Source organism: Colias croceus, chromosome 13, assembly GCF_905220415.1.
Source record: "Colias croceus chromosome 13, ilColCroc2.1".
In the NCBI taxonomy this organism is placed as follows: domain Eukaryota; kingdom Metazoa; phylum Arthropoda; class Insecta; order Lepidoptera; family Pieridae; genus Colias; species Colias croceus.
In genome coordinates this window covers 736796-751245 of record NC_059549.1, presented here as the reverse complement: position 1 = coordinate 751245, position 14450 = coordinate 736796, and the positions used below count along the sequence as shown (strand labels likewise).

Below are 14450 nucleotides of genomic sequence, written 5' to 3'. Positions count from 1 at the left end.
AGCTTATAACCTTCCTCGATAAATGGGCTATCTAACAGAGAAATAATTTTTCAAAACAGACCAGTAGTTCCCGAGATAAGCGCGTTCAAACATACAAACAAACAAACTCTTCAGTTTTATAATATTAGTATAGATTAATATAGTGGGAGTTTCAATAACAAGCAATTATTTCTTATTACGAAAATAACATACGCCGAAACCCTCAAACTAAGAAATGTATTAAAAGTAACAGCTAATAAAACTACAATTCGCTTGCTTAATTTTTATTTTCTTAGATTTTATTATGTCGTCTTATAATAATAGATAATGTGTATAATCTGATTTTCAACATCCATATTGTCAACATAAATTATTATAATATTAAAGTCAACATTTCTTCAAGTTTCATAACATCCAATAAAATAATTTCAGTTATTTGAAAGCCATACTATTGAAAACAACACAATCTATCATGCTTATAGGTATCTTGATATAGCCCTCGTAGCTTTAGTATCTCTACGACGCGCGAACGTAGCAAACGTCTACGCCGCTACGGTGTGCTACGATTCATTTCGTTGAAGTGTGTGTGAATAGTTTATGTAATTTGTGTAAACTTAAGTTATCGAACTTGAACGTATGGTGAGTGTAGCTATTTTTAAGTTGGATATAAGCGATGGTTCTGATTGGTTGTGAATTTTATAGCGACGCGTATGTTTGTGAGAGCGGAATTTTTTGGAAAAATATTTTCTGTAGACAGAATATTTTTGGTTTAATAAATATTTAGAATTATGCATATTTTATATCGGTTTATCTAAGAGATTTTAAGAAATACAATTTTTATTTAAGTAACAATATTTACCTTTAAAATTCCAGCTTACAGTGTAAACATTTATGCCGGATATCTTTGAGAAAGAGATTATTGATAAAGAGATTATTTCATTATTTTTGTTTTCGTTTCTGTGTTATCCAGTAAAAGTAAATTGTGATATATAAGGATAATAAGGTCTTAATAATTCAATCGAATTATTTATTGTATAGTACTTACGAGCAAACAGTTGGAAATATACATGAAATATAACATCTAGTGGTATTTATGAACACATAGCTCCTATAACCGAAACAGTGCCGCTTCATTTTTTAAAGGAAATGTTTTCCAATCTATTCTATCGTTTCTGAAATAAGTTCGTTAGTGCTACACCGTACCTACGCAACGTGTGTATGTATGTCTTCGTAGGTTGAAGTAAGGTCAATGATATACCTATTCTTGATAGATGGCGCGTATTCCCTGTAGACATCTATATAATAAATACTATATTTACGCCCGCAGCTTCGCCCGCGTTTTCATAGAAAAACCCGCATAGTTCCCGTTTCTGTGAGATTGCGATAAAAAGTAGCCTATGCCTTATTCTAGGTCTTCAGCTACCTACATACCATATTTCATTGTAATTGGTAGAGTAGTTTTTACGTGATAGAATAATAAACATCTATCCACCAGTAGGATGAATCGCAAAATGTGTTTTTGCTCGAGAACGGAGGAATCGATTTTGTTAATTCTTTTTTATAAATTCCTTGAAGTACGAGGATGGTTCTTTTGGAGAGAAAGCGTAAACATGTATCACGGGCGAACCCGGGACATAACCTCTACTAAGAAATAATAGAACTAAAACATTGTCTGAATAATTAATACTCTTAACAAGACATGGATTTAATATTGAAGAAGTTCGATTACAATCTAATTTAACCCTTCTTGTTCCAAATTCGATAATTGAAACTAGATTTCAATTTGTTACATAAACGTTTATAGAAAGTTTTTTCTTTGAATTGATCCTCTGTTTCCGACTTATATAAAGGCAATATTATTAATTTCCTGTACAAAGACTCAGACTTTTCTGCTTAATAATAAATACTTTATTGTTATTTCATTTTATTCTCATTACTCTTATTTATTTTTACATTTAAATTACACTGACTGAAACTTACCTATACTAATATTATAAAGCTGAAGAGTTTGTTTGTTTGAACGCGCTAATCTCGGAAACTACTTGTCCGATTTGAAAAATTCTTTCGGTGTTAGAAAGCCCATTTATCAAGGAAGGCTATAATAGGCTATATATCTTCACACCATAAACAACAGGAGCGGAGCACAGCTAGTATAGTCTATAATACTCTCTTATTTTTATAACTTTCTACCTTCTCCTTTCGTATTAGACATCCATATTTGAATCGATTAAAAATGTATCATCGAACTTTTTATTAAACCTTTATCATTAATTTTAAATCTTTTACACATTGATGCACCTTTATTGTATATATAGATAGGATTGTATTGTTTAACGTTCATGTATTATATTCACAAAGCTTCACGAAAGTCTCCTTGTTCCAATTTCCGAACGAGCATACAACTGATACGTCCTGGGTTCACTCTACTCAGATACTAAGTAAATAAAGCCTCCATCCAATCACTTTCGGGCTATATTTGTTCCCACTGCAGGGACATGAGCGTCCTATGAGTTTAAACCTTAACTATGCAAACCCTGTAGGCGTAGTCTCGACACTAATCGACATCGATATCGACCGAAATCGGTCGGTAACTAACGATTATCAGTAACCAATCAGTAACTATAGTATAGACCTAAAAAATTTAGTGTTCTTTTTCCAAGAAATTTAGCTTAGTTTTAAGGGAATAGATAGTAAATTAAAATTAGTTATATTAATTTTCGCATTATTACAATTGCAATTGCATATAAAAAAAGCAAATTTTATGCACAAAAAAACATGGCAGTTAATTTAATTTTAATCAAATTCGATATTTTTTATATCAATCGTTTAATTAATGTTCTATTAATTACATATTCATGGAAGTCAAAATTCCATGTATGGCAACCTCTTTATTTACTTTTTTGACATTTGACATCAATCATCAATCATGAAAATAATATTTCTATCAAAATAAATATAAATTGTGTGTTTTCAAGAGGATAATTTTTAATTATGTTCTTAAAAGTCCTATAAATCTATTGGATAACAAATATCCTAAGAAAATATCAATCTGCGTTATGTTTTTATATAGTTAAAGCTATTAGTTTTAGTTTAGTAATATTTTGTTATTTGTGAAGTGCAATAAAATTCTAATCAAAAGACTCCAAAAGCTCTACAAGATAGGGCTCCAAAAGCTCTCAATTCGAATCCTTTTGAGAAATCTTTAAGACATCATAGAAACTGACGGAACTAAAACTAAGGACGGAACGGATAATTTGTATCACTTGTATTTTTAGCTTGTATTATTATATTATATTACTAGCTTCCGCCCGCGACTCCGTCCGCGCGGATGTCGGTCTTCGCGTGGATGGTTATTTCTCCATTTTGAGTACCTCTGTCAATAACATCTTATAAATATCTATTGGACCCAATTCAAATACGGCTAGGCCTATAATAATACGCAACGTGTGTTCGCGGTTCTACGGAACAACGTCTATGAATAAAACTGAAAAATTAAGATTAATTTTTTTCTACGTATTTTTCCAGGATAAAAAGTATCCTATTTTACGCCCAGGATAATAAGGTATAATTATACCAAGTTTCATCGAAATCGAACCGCTAGTTTTCACGTGATGCCTTCACATACAGACAGACAGACATACAGACAGACAGACAGACAGACAACAATTTTTTTAATAACATATTTGGGTTTGGTATCGATCCAGTAACACCCCTGCTATTTATTTTTTCAATATTTTCAATGTACAGAATTGACCCTTCTACAGATTTATTATATGTATAGATGTGCATCATTGTATATTTTATTACAGTTAATAAGCAAAGGATGCAATGCAATTGATTTAGCGGTTCACGGTTAATATTATTTATGTGTTAAATATAAATATTTATCTATAAATTTTATATTTTACAGATGAACAAGTTACTAGAATTATTATGTTGGTGAGGGATGATGGTTTTGAGCCAAATTTTCAACTACGCTATTATAAACTGTTAAATTAAAATTTTCTAATAAATTTATTTCGTAATTGGATCGTTTTATTTTATTTGTATTCATCTGTATAATTTTATTATCCTAGAAGTTCAAAAAGAAATTAATCGAATATGAATGCAATAATTTAGGCTGAATAAATGCAGACAGCAGTACACTATTTTAATATTTATTTAATATAATATAAGAGGCTTCTTAACATTTTCAATAAGATTTTGAAACCATCTTAAAAATAAAACATTATTTGTTTATTTTATTTTAATTGCAATAACATTAAATAAAAGAAAAAAATATTGCGTTAAATCATAATATAGCATCGGAAGTGTGAAATATCTTCTATTTATTATAAAATTATAATAATATATAATGTTTCCGATATTATCAACCGTATCTACAAATCCACACAAACCGTAAGGCCCTTCTCCCATTTCGATACTTCTAGAATACGATACTCGAGTAGAATACTAGTTAGATATTTGCTCGCTGCCCGATGCTCGCATATTAAGCGACTGAAAAATGACTAAATTCATCATTATTGTGCCTCGTTTTTGTAGACGGACGCTATGTCGAGCGATTCCAGTGACGATGTAAAAGTAGGATGTACTGGATTCATCCATATAATGAAAGTAACATAAGTAAATTGTAGAGTTTTTATAGCCGCACGAGAACTACAACATGATAAGAATTTTTTATCTTTCTTCCGAAGAGATACGCGCGAAACGCGACGCAAAAACGACCACCTATAATACTAGTCGCGGACGTGTAGGATACCGGTAGCGTAATGGGAGAAGGGCCTTCGAGATCTTGTCGAGATCAAACGTCGGAATCATAACGATTGACAATGTCAAAGAATAATTTGTTTTGACAATATTCGAATGTGTTGCAAAGAAATGATTTTCCAAATCCATGAAATCTATATTTTATTTATTTTTCATATATCTACGGAATTGAAATAATGATGTTATTAATTTAGATAAAAATGCATTGCTACAAGGCTATTATTATATAAATATTTTGACGCATAAAGGAAAGTTTTGTGAAGAATAAAAATTATAAACAAATATGTATCCATTGTATGCTTCCATCAAATTGGGGAGAGGTATTAAGCGACATCATTTTCATTGCTGAAGACGGGTCTATAAATAAGTTATCGGTAATTACCGACTAATTTGTACAGACTACAGGGGCTGAGTGTAACGTGGCAGACGTAAAACGTCATAGAAAGTTGTAGAACGTTTTTCTTGAACATATTTCATTATATAGTAGAAAACAAAGTCACTTTCCGGTGTCTGTATATCCCTTTATATTTCTTTAAAATTACGCGAAAGAAGTGCGAAGCCAGGGCGCGCGCTAGTTTAGTACAAATGCGATTCTTCCCTATTAAGCTACTAACAAAGTCTAATATAATTACAATAACAAATGAACGGACAACACGTCCCTGATTGTGTTTCCTTGCTTCTTGAATTATTTATTTGATTGTTTATTGATTAAATATTAAAGTCGCTTGAGTACCGTAAATGTATTACATTTACTTTCGTATAAAGCTTAGATTTATCAAAGTGCGTAAAAGAGAAATACGTTAAAATGATTGTATTATTATTTTTTTGGGTAATGTTGTTCATGGGTTTATGAATTCTTAAACAGCATTATTTCAATGATTCTGCTATAAATCAAAAGCATAACTTGAACTTAAAAGGTTCTGTATTAAAACTAGTTCTTAGAATAAAGTGTGAAAATATAGAATTTTATAATTGTATCTGTGACATCTTCGTAAACCATTTAAAAATATTATTTCAAGTGTATGTATATGAAAAGTATAAGAACTAAAGAAGGAAAAACATTTTTTTTTTCGGACACAACATACATACAAAAAACAATGCCAAAAAATACGAGTTCCAGCTTTGTCGAAAAAATGGCGCCTCTTGACAGCTTCCTCTGTGCGCTTAAATAATTAATGCCGCGTGAAAACATTGTATGTTTCAATTGTTTCTCGTGAAATTCGAGAAAGGTCCACGGTATGTGTGTATATCTGTATATAAAATATGTCTTTGATTATGAACTAAGGATAGGAAAAATTTATCATTTTGTATAGTAGGGAAACTGAAATTATAAAAAATTAAATGTTTGTTGGCTTCAATAAAACAGTGTGCAATTATAATATGGTTGAGAGACTTTATATCATGAACTATTGATATGAACAAAATTTTTTTTTGTGACGATCATGTCAATGTTTATCAATGAAGGGAGCGGAACTATTTTAAATCCCATATGATGAGAACAATCAACCGATAATTGTATGTTTGTTGTTACCAAAATATGTTTATCCAACTCTACGTGAAACCTTTAATACTAATTCGGAAGCATATAAAATACTAGCTGTGCTGTGTGGTTTTACCCGCATTGCTCCGCTCCTGTTAGTCTTAGTGTGATGATATAATATTATAGCCTATAGCCTTCTTCGATAAATGGGCTATCTAACACCTAAATAATTTATCAAATCGGACCAGTAGTTCCTGAGATTAGCGCGTTCAGACAAATAAACTCTTCAGCTTTATAATATTAGTATAGATGCATTAATCAAAATATTAAAATTATCTTATATCCCAATATCTATACAGAACTCTTTCATTCGTCGCTCACTACACGTCACGGCTCGAATCATATTACGGCTATTATTTCCTCCGGGACCCACTTTATCTCATATTAAAGAGGTCATGCTTGAGATATTGGCTTCACTCATATACATATATTAGATATTGCGTTTAGAAATATTCTTCGTCTTTAAAATACATTTCTTAGTTAGAGTCAAAGTTAGGTTCTTAGATTTCTGTGTGCATTTTTTCCTATTTATATAAACATTTTTCATATTTCATCTATGATCCCATCTTCGTTCAAAGTTTTTTGATGAATCCAAAATTTCATGTATATTTTATAATAAGGAGAATATAATATATCGACTAGATTTCCAGAAAAAATTTGGTCACAAGCATAATAGATGTATTTTCTACAATTATTAACTCTATACTTACACTCATTCCCGTGATTGCCACTTCAAAGAAGTAATACTTCAATATTCTTCATTGTAATAATAATATATCTTTCTAATTTATGAAGTTAATGACCAATTCCAAGAAAAAGGACTACGAAAATATAATAAACCACTATTATGCTAAAAATTATCCGTCTTCAAATATACGTCAGTGTGCCCGTCAATATTAGTTATGATTCAATAATTCAGTCATATTCTGTGAAATTCTAAAAATATCGAAAGGTTTGTTTTATATCATATACTTATGAATTATTATGTGGCGTCCAAAAATAAAAAGGCCTTTATATAATCTATTTACATGAAAATTTGTACATGCTACCTCTATGTGACTGTAACAATATAATAAACTACTTAGATGTCCACACAGGCCTGAATACCTTTTACGTTTTTATCTGTAGGCCTAAGGCTGGTTGCAGAGCTTGACCGACCATCAGTGTGTACGTCGGTCCTGACAATACGCATCAACCATTGTGTATGACTATGACACTATACGCATGACAATACGCGTACGTATGGTCGGTCTAGCTATGAACGGTTTTATGAATTTCCATACATATGACAAGCGCGATTGACGTAGGTACGCACTGATGGTCGGTCAAGCTCTGAAACCGGCCTAAGCCTTAACAAAAACGTTAGAATAGATCGAGCCGAGTAGATCGAGCTGTTCTCGATTTTTAAAATAAAACGACAATAAACAAAAACGACGACTAAAACACAATAAATTATTATTTTGTGTGAAGTGTTAACTCAGCCAGAGGCGGGACAAGCGATTACAATACATAATATTTATTTTATTTTGTATTCCAGGTACACAAAGGTAATAAAAATTATATACAATCGTTTCCACATAATATATAGGTATTAGGTATACTGAATCCAGCTCATAATTTATTTGATAGCCGCCTCTCAAAGGCTTTGCTACAGCCTATGTTCTTATAAGATTTATAGCGTCTTGTTTTTCTAAATGTTACTATAAAAATGTTTTATTGGTTACATTTTACTGCTTATGTATTGTTACGTGTTTTGGGATAATTCGATCTGGGGGGTTAGACAAGTGGCTTTCGTTTAGCGTAACGTTTGATAGAATAGATTATGAATGTATGAGATTGACATAAGCTGTAGATAAATGTATCGACAGCTTACGTCAATCTCATACATTCATAATCTATTCTATCAAACGTTACGCAGAAAGCCACCTGTCTAGGGGGGCTGAACAGTTCTTTGAGATAAAAATAATATTCTACGAATGTCTCAATGCCGTAAGAATTTTTAAGAGATGTTTGACTGTATGTACTATCTACAATTACTAACAAAATCATTCAGGCATTGATCCTTAATCTTCCTTAAGGAACGTGCTTTACGTATGGTTTATTATATCTTAGAAATAGCATTTTATACATTACTAGCTTTCCGCCCGCGGCTTCGCCCGCTTTGTCTTAAAACAATAATAAATTATATACTAAAATATTCCTCTTGAATCGCTCTATCTATTAAAAAAACCGTTGCGTAATTTTAAAGATTTAAGCATACATAGGGAAAGAGAAAGCGACTTTTTTAACACTATGTAGTATCAAAATTAATTACCTTAAGCTTAAAAATTACGTTAAAACCTATGATAGAGGTAAAAAGTCAAAGTAACTTCTACAGATATACCTAAAGATAAGTTTGAAAAATCAGGTCATCCAATTACGTAGCTCTGAAGGCTGCATGTCTCAGGATCAATGTTTTGTAATATCCAACACCAATTAATATTCTGATATTGCAGTCGATTCTTCATAATTTTTTCCCTCCATTTTAAAGTGTAATTGAGCCGTGAACTGCGTTGATTTTTTCATGTACTCTGGTGAAGTGACTGCATCGACTATAGTAGATAATAATATGGTATGGATGTATATTTTACGGAAAAACACATTTCTATGGTTAGATGAAAGTCGTTAGATAATAGATATTGTTATTTTTTGGGTGTTGATTATCTATATAAGTATTTATTTAAAATTATATGTCTATTTTTGTCAGCCATCTGGTTTCCATAACACAAGTGACAAGCGAAAGATTAGTATGGGATCAGATCGTGCCGAGTGTGAAAATAGTCTTGAAATATTCATTCATTTATTTATTACTAGCTTTCCGCCCGCGGCTTCGCCCGCGTTTTCAAAGAAAAACCCGCATAGTTCCCGTTCCCGTGGGATTTCAGGGATAAAACCTAGCCTATGTTACTCGTGGATAATGTAGCTTTCGAATGGTGAAAGAATTTTTCAAATCTGCCAAGTAGTTTCGGAGCCTATTCAATTCATACAAACAAACAAACAAACAAAAAATCAAACCTTTCCTCTTTATAATATTTGTATAGATGTATAGACTACAGATGAGTTTTCTTATTAGAAGGTATTTTCAGCATATCCTGTTTGTATTTATTTTAGTTTTGAAGTTGTACAAACTTGTACTACGTGCTGTTATTAAAATTTTGGTTACAGAGTAGAGACTCGGCCGAAAAGTTAGAATAATTCCAAAAATGTTTGCGATTTTTATTATGTTCGTAGAATAATTATGTTTTTTTACGAACCTCGTGTATTTCAATGGAATAGTATTTTATTGATATTTAACAAATATGATTGTGCAGAGTGGAAATGTATGACATTTAGGGCTGATTTTTCAATTCCTGGTTAAAACTTATTCATTTCAAAAATGTATTCTAATTGTCCGTATTTTACAGTTTACAGGTGACATTTTAAAATGTTCGTGTAATACTTTATTGGACGGATAAATAATTTTAACCAAGGATTGAAAAATCGGCCCTTAATATTATCTATTACGGATTAAACAAAACATTCGGGAAATCAAACGTCCATTGTATTGCTGTACTAACCAATTATAATATAGATTTTATACTAATTTGATTACCAAAGAACATCATTTGAACTTCGATAAATCGTTGCAATTTTGTTAAATTGGAGCAAAATTCATCACTGCTGGTATTAATTTAAAAATTCACAAAATGTCAGTAAAATTGATAAAAGCGGATATTAATTTCATTAAATGGAGTCTTTTAAGCTGGTATCTGTAAATAATTGAACGCATCGGGCCTTTCCGACCGATTTATTGTAATCATCTGATTACACGCGGGCTTTTCATTTTACATTTTATAACATTTATTCAAAAAAATTCAATTTAATATGGTACTGGTTCTTAAAGAGCAATATGCATATGTTATAATATGAATTTTATTCATTACAAATTATTGTAAATGTTGATGAATTCTCGAAATACATGAAATTATTACATCTTAATTACCTATAAAATATTTTATTTCTGGTAAACCCTAAAACGACTCAGTAAATCCATCTTTATGCCTACTTACTTCTTTAAATTATTATAAGTAGGTAGACATAAAGATGGTTAATCCACACACAAATATATCTAAAGCCAACATTTACACATAATCATATATTTTCTAGTCATTTTACTAACTAGCCAAGTTAAGTGTGGTACTAGAATTGAGAAAGTGAAAAAGTATTACTGTTTATTCCATTTATTCCTATATATATTAAGTCTACTTATTTCTCTCTGGACCATAATCCGTTTGATCCAGACCGCCCGTTAAGTCTGTTTCAAATAAAATAGCATTGTACTATTGTCTACGCAATACTACGTTTTATCGCAAACAACGTAATATAGACCCTTGTATTAAGGAGTTATTAAGATACCTTACAATGTTATACGACTTTAGCTTATGTGTGTTTACATATAGAGCACATTATTGTTTGAGATGTGAGATCGTATCTTCAAGTAGTTGCTTTAATTAGGGTGTTTGTAAATGGGAATGAATAGAAACTCTTTATAAAAAGTCGTACAGAAATGAAAAGCAGTAAAAAAATCTTGCTTGCTGTCTTACAGTTAGAGAGAGCAAAATAGGAGAAAATAAAAATCTCTGAAAAGGTCTAATTAAATGTCTATTAATCGAAATTAAACTGCAGAGGCTAAACTCAAACTCAAACATTCATTTATTCAATTAGACTACTATTTAGTAGCACTTTCGAATCGTCATTACATAGATAAGTATTTTTAACATTTACCACCGATTCGGAAAGCAGTATCTATGGAGAAGAATCGGCAAAAAACTCCATAGTTGCTCTTTTAACATCATGTCAATATTACAATATATGAAACTTATATCTAACTACATTATTAGTACAATCCTCGAATTTCTTATAGTATGTTTAAAATATGCAATTAAATTAATAAATAAACAACGAAATGAGCTGAGTTATTAAAGACATTGGATAGAGAAAAACGTTTGAAAATTTTAAAGATAAATCCCCGAAAAAACTTTAAAGAAGGATAACGTAAATTGGTTTCTTGAAAACTGAGATTACACTAATAACTAAAGCATTTAAATTTTTTAAATTTTTTTCAATCCTCATTTCAATTATTTATTTATTTATCTATCTGTAAATTATCATAGAAGATGATACTTTTTCACTTTTTTCCCCAAAACACGAAGATATTGGTGTAAAAAGCAGAAACTTTTGAAATGAAACTTCTTTAGGCGCTTTGAGAGTAAAATTTCAAGGTCGCGTCATGGCAATACCGTCACTGGAGTAAGGCAATGATTTTGGTATCTTTGAATCTTGCTAAAGAAGTTTCACTTCTGACACACTCTTTTTCATCAAATAACATTTTATAATATAAGTAAATTATTTTACCATTATATTATATTCAGTATCGCTCTCAAAGTTAAGACGAATTTAATTACATCTCTCAAACTAAATTCCTCAAGTATTTTACGCTACAGAGAGCATGAAAGAAATATTCATACATATTATGTAAGTACACTAGATAACATAGTACTCCTTTGGGTACATTCACGTAAAAATATATTATGTAGAGAATCTTAAGAAAATTCTATGATTTTTAAGTCTTAGGAATAACGTTATAAGTAGTTTTTTCTTGTGTTTGATTTTACGCGAGTACTACATATTATATTATAGACTAGCTGCGCTTCGCGGATTCACCCCGTGGCTCCGCTCCGCTGTTGATCTTAGCGTGCTGATATATAGCCTATAGCCTTCCTCGATAAATGTGCTATCCAACATCGAAAGAATTTTTCAAATCGGACCAGTAGTTCCTCACATTAGCGCGTTCAAACAAACAAACCAACTCTTCAGCTTTATAATATTTTAAGTATAGATAATTAAGAGAGCAAGTGACTTGTTAAAACAAGATCGGAAAATCCTTTATAAAATTTACCATCCTGCTGGCTATATAAAACTATAAATATAGTTTAGTTAGAGAAAATAATACTTATACATTTATACATGAGAGACCAGTTAGAAAACTTTTAGTTGGTTGCATTTAATCAGTAGATAGCAAGCACAATAAACATTGCTCTTTCTACTTTCCATTGCGATCCAGCTTTTGTTACAGTAAAATATCATATTAATTATTTTTATACTCAGTACTATCTATTTAATATCTCTTCAATAAAAAAAAATATGAATCCCTATTTCCCTTGATAACAACATCACGCGTGAACGACTGGACCGATTTCGATAATTCTTTTTTTGTTGTTATGCTTTTAATAGATTTAAAAAAGGCACTCTTAACTTATTTATTGAATGACATTTAAGTGTAATACAGGTTTTACGTTGATTTCCATTCCTTTGTATTAAAGTTTTTTTTTTTGTAATTTTAATTCAATCGATTCTTACTTTTAGATTCAAAATTGCTTTCAAAGGAAGTCTAATTTAAATTAATAAATGTTTGAGATAGAGTTAGACTGACCAAGAACACAGACAAATGACGTTAGAATTAGAGTTGAAAATTAGTCGAAGATCTAAGCAGAAAATAAATAGATTATAAATGAATAGATTTATACAAAAGCTAGTTAGCAGATAATGATCTGGCTTTAACCAAAACGTCGACTCAGTTGCATTGCTAATAATGAAGTTAGGTTCAAATAGATTCCTGTGGGATTCATTCCGCTGACTTGCTTCTTGCTGGTTTTTTGTTTCAGTGATAATTGGGAATTAAAACATGTTTTCTAAGCATGTATGTATAAAGCAGTATGTATTTTTCGCTTTTTAGTGTAATAATGATCTGCCTCTACCGATGACGATTTCTGTGTGTGTGTGTCTGCTTTTTGTGTTTTGTGTTTTATTTGTAAGTGTTATTGTGTTCTATGAATAAACGTTTCATCTATAATATCTTAAAGCAGTGTGGAAAAATGACAGCGCTGTAATTTATTTCCAGTTTTATTTTTATTTTTTATATAACGCTAGGAAATGCATTTACGCATCCCCTCTACATAAGTCCTATATACCTAAGTCCAGCTAGCGTATTTCAAGTAATTATTTATTTTATCTTGTTTGCTCGTTTCTTCTTTGTGTTTCCTTAATTTATCCTCATTACTTGAAGACGTGACTAAAAACAAAATTTAATTTTATAAAATTTTCTTAGATATAAATCTCCCGATCCCGATACAATTTCTTATCAAGATGGAAGGGTATATCCCTTAGCAAGGTATCTAATCTCAAAATTCGAGCATCCATTAAGGAATATTTAAGTAATTAAAAAGTAATGTTAGGATCGAAGCCAGGTATCTTTTAGAGGCAATTGAATTATCCACTTAGCCTTTTATCTGTACCTATCTACCGATCTATGGAAGCTACTTTAATTATAAAGTTAAGGTATTGGTAACGATATTGCCTTTTAAGCCTTGTGATATTAATGTTAAAACAAGTCAATAACTACGTTAAAAACAACTGACTTCAAACTTGCACTTGCAACATTAAAATTTACAAATACAGACAAAAATGCTCATAAAATAAAAACTACTGGGCTTATCCGAATACAATTTTTATGGGACCAATTCGACACCATCCCGCATCGAAAAAAAAAGAATCACGTAAATCGGTTCAGTAACCTCGGAGTAATCGGTGTACATACATAAAAAAAAACATACCGGCCGAATTGATAACCTCCTCCTTTTTTAATGATAATGATTAGGGGATATATCGATTTCTTAACTCTTAGTACATTATATACAGCATATTGCATTTTTTTTAATCAAATGTATGTATATTCAAATCCTATTTTTATATCAATTCCGTTGGCTGATTCGGAGGTTAATTTCCGACTTGAAATAATTTAGTAGAATGTTCTGTGTAATGTCATTCCTTTGTATGTTATAGTTTATGGTTCTACATAACTCTATGCAAGCTCTTCAAGGAGCGTAATCACCGCACACAATGTTTTTTATAAATTAATAGGTACTTATTTCATTCCTTCCTTTACACACTACCAAGTCACAGCTTTGTATGTTATGTTCTATGTGAGACCTTGATATTGTTACCGAAATGATTAAAAAAAATCTGCAAATCCCTTTTTTAAAACTTTTATTTTAGTATAGTATTATATTTTTAGGTAGTAATTTCA

At 30.8% G+C, this 14450-nt stretch overlaps 1 protein-coding gene across 1 annotated transcript in view; it reads left to right on the top strand.

Moving 5' to 3' along the window:
- Positions 1-503: 503 nt before the first annotated feature.
- The window catches only part of LOC123696621 (uncharacterized protein DKFZp434B061-like), an 82009-nt gene continuing 68062 nt past the window's right edge, over positions 504-14450 (top strand). Inside the window, exon 1 of the mRNA XM_045642937.1 lies at positions 504-618. The gene's annotated coding sequence lies outside the window, so the exon portion shown is untranslated. The remainder of the gene's footprint in view (positions 619-14450) is intronic.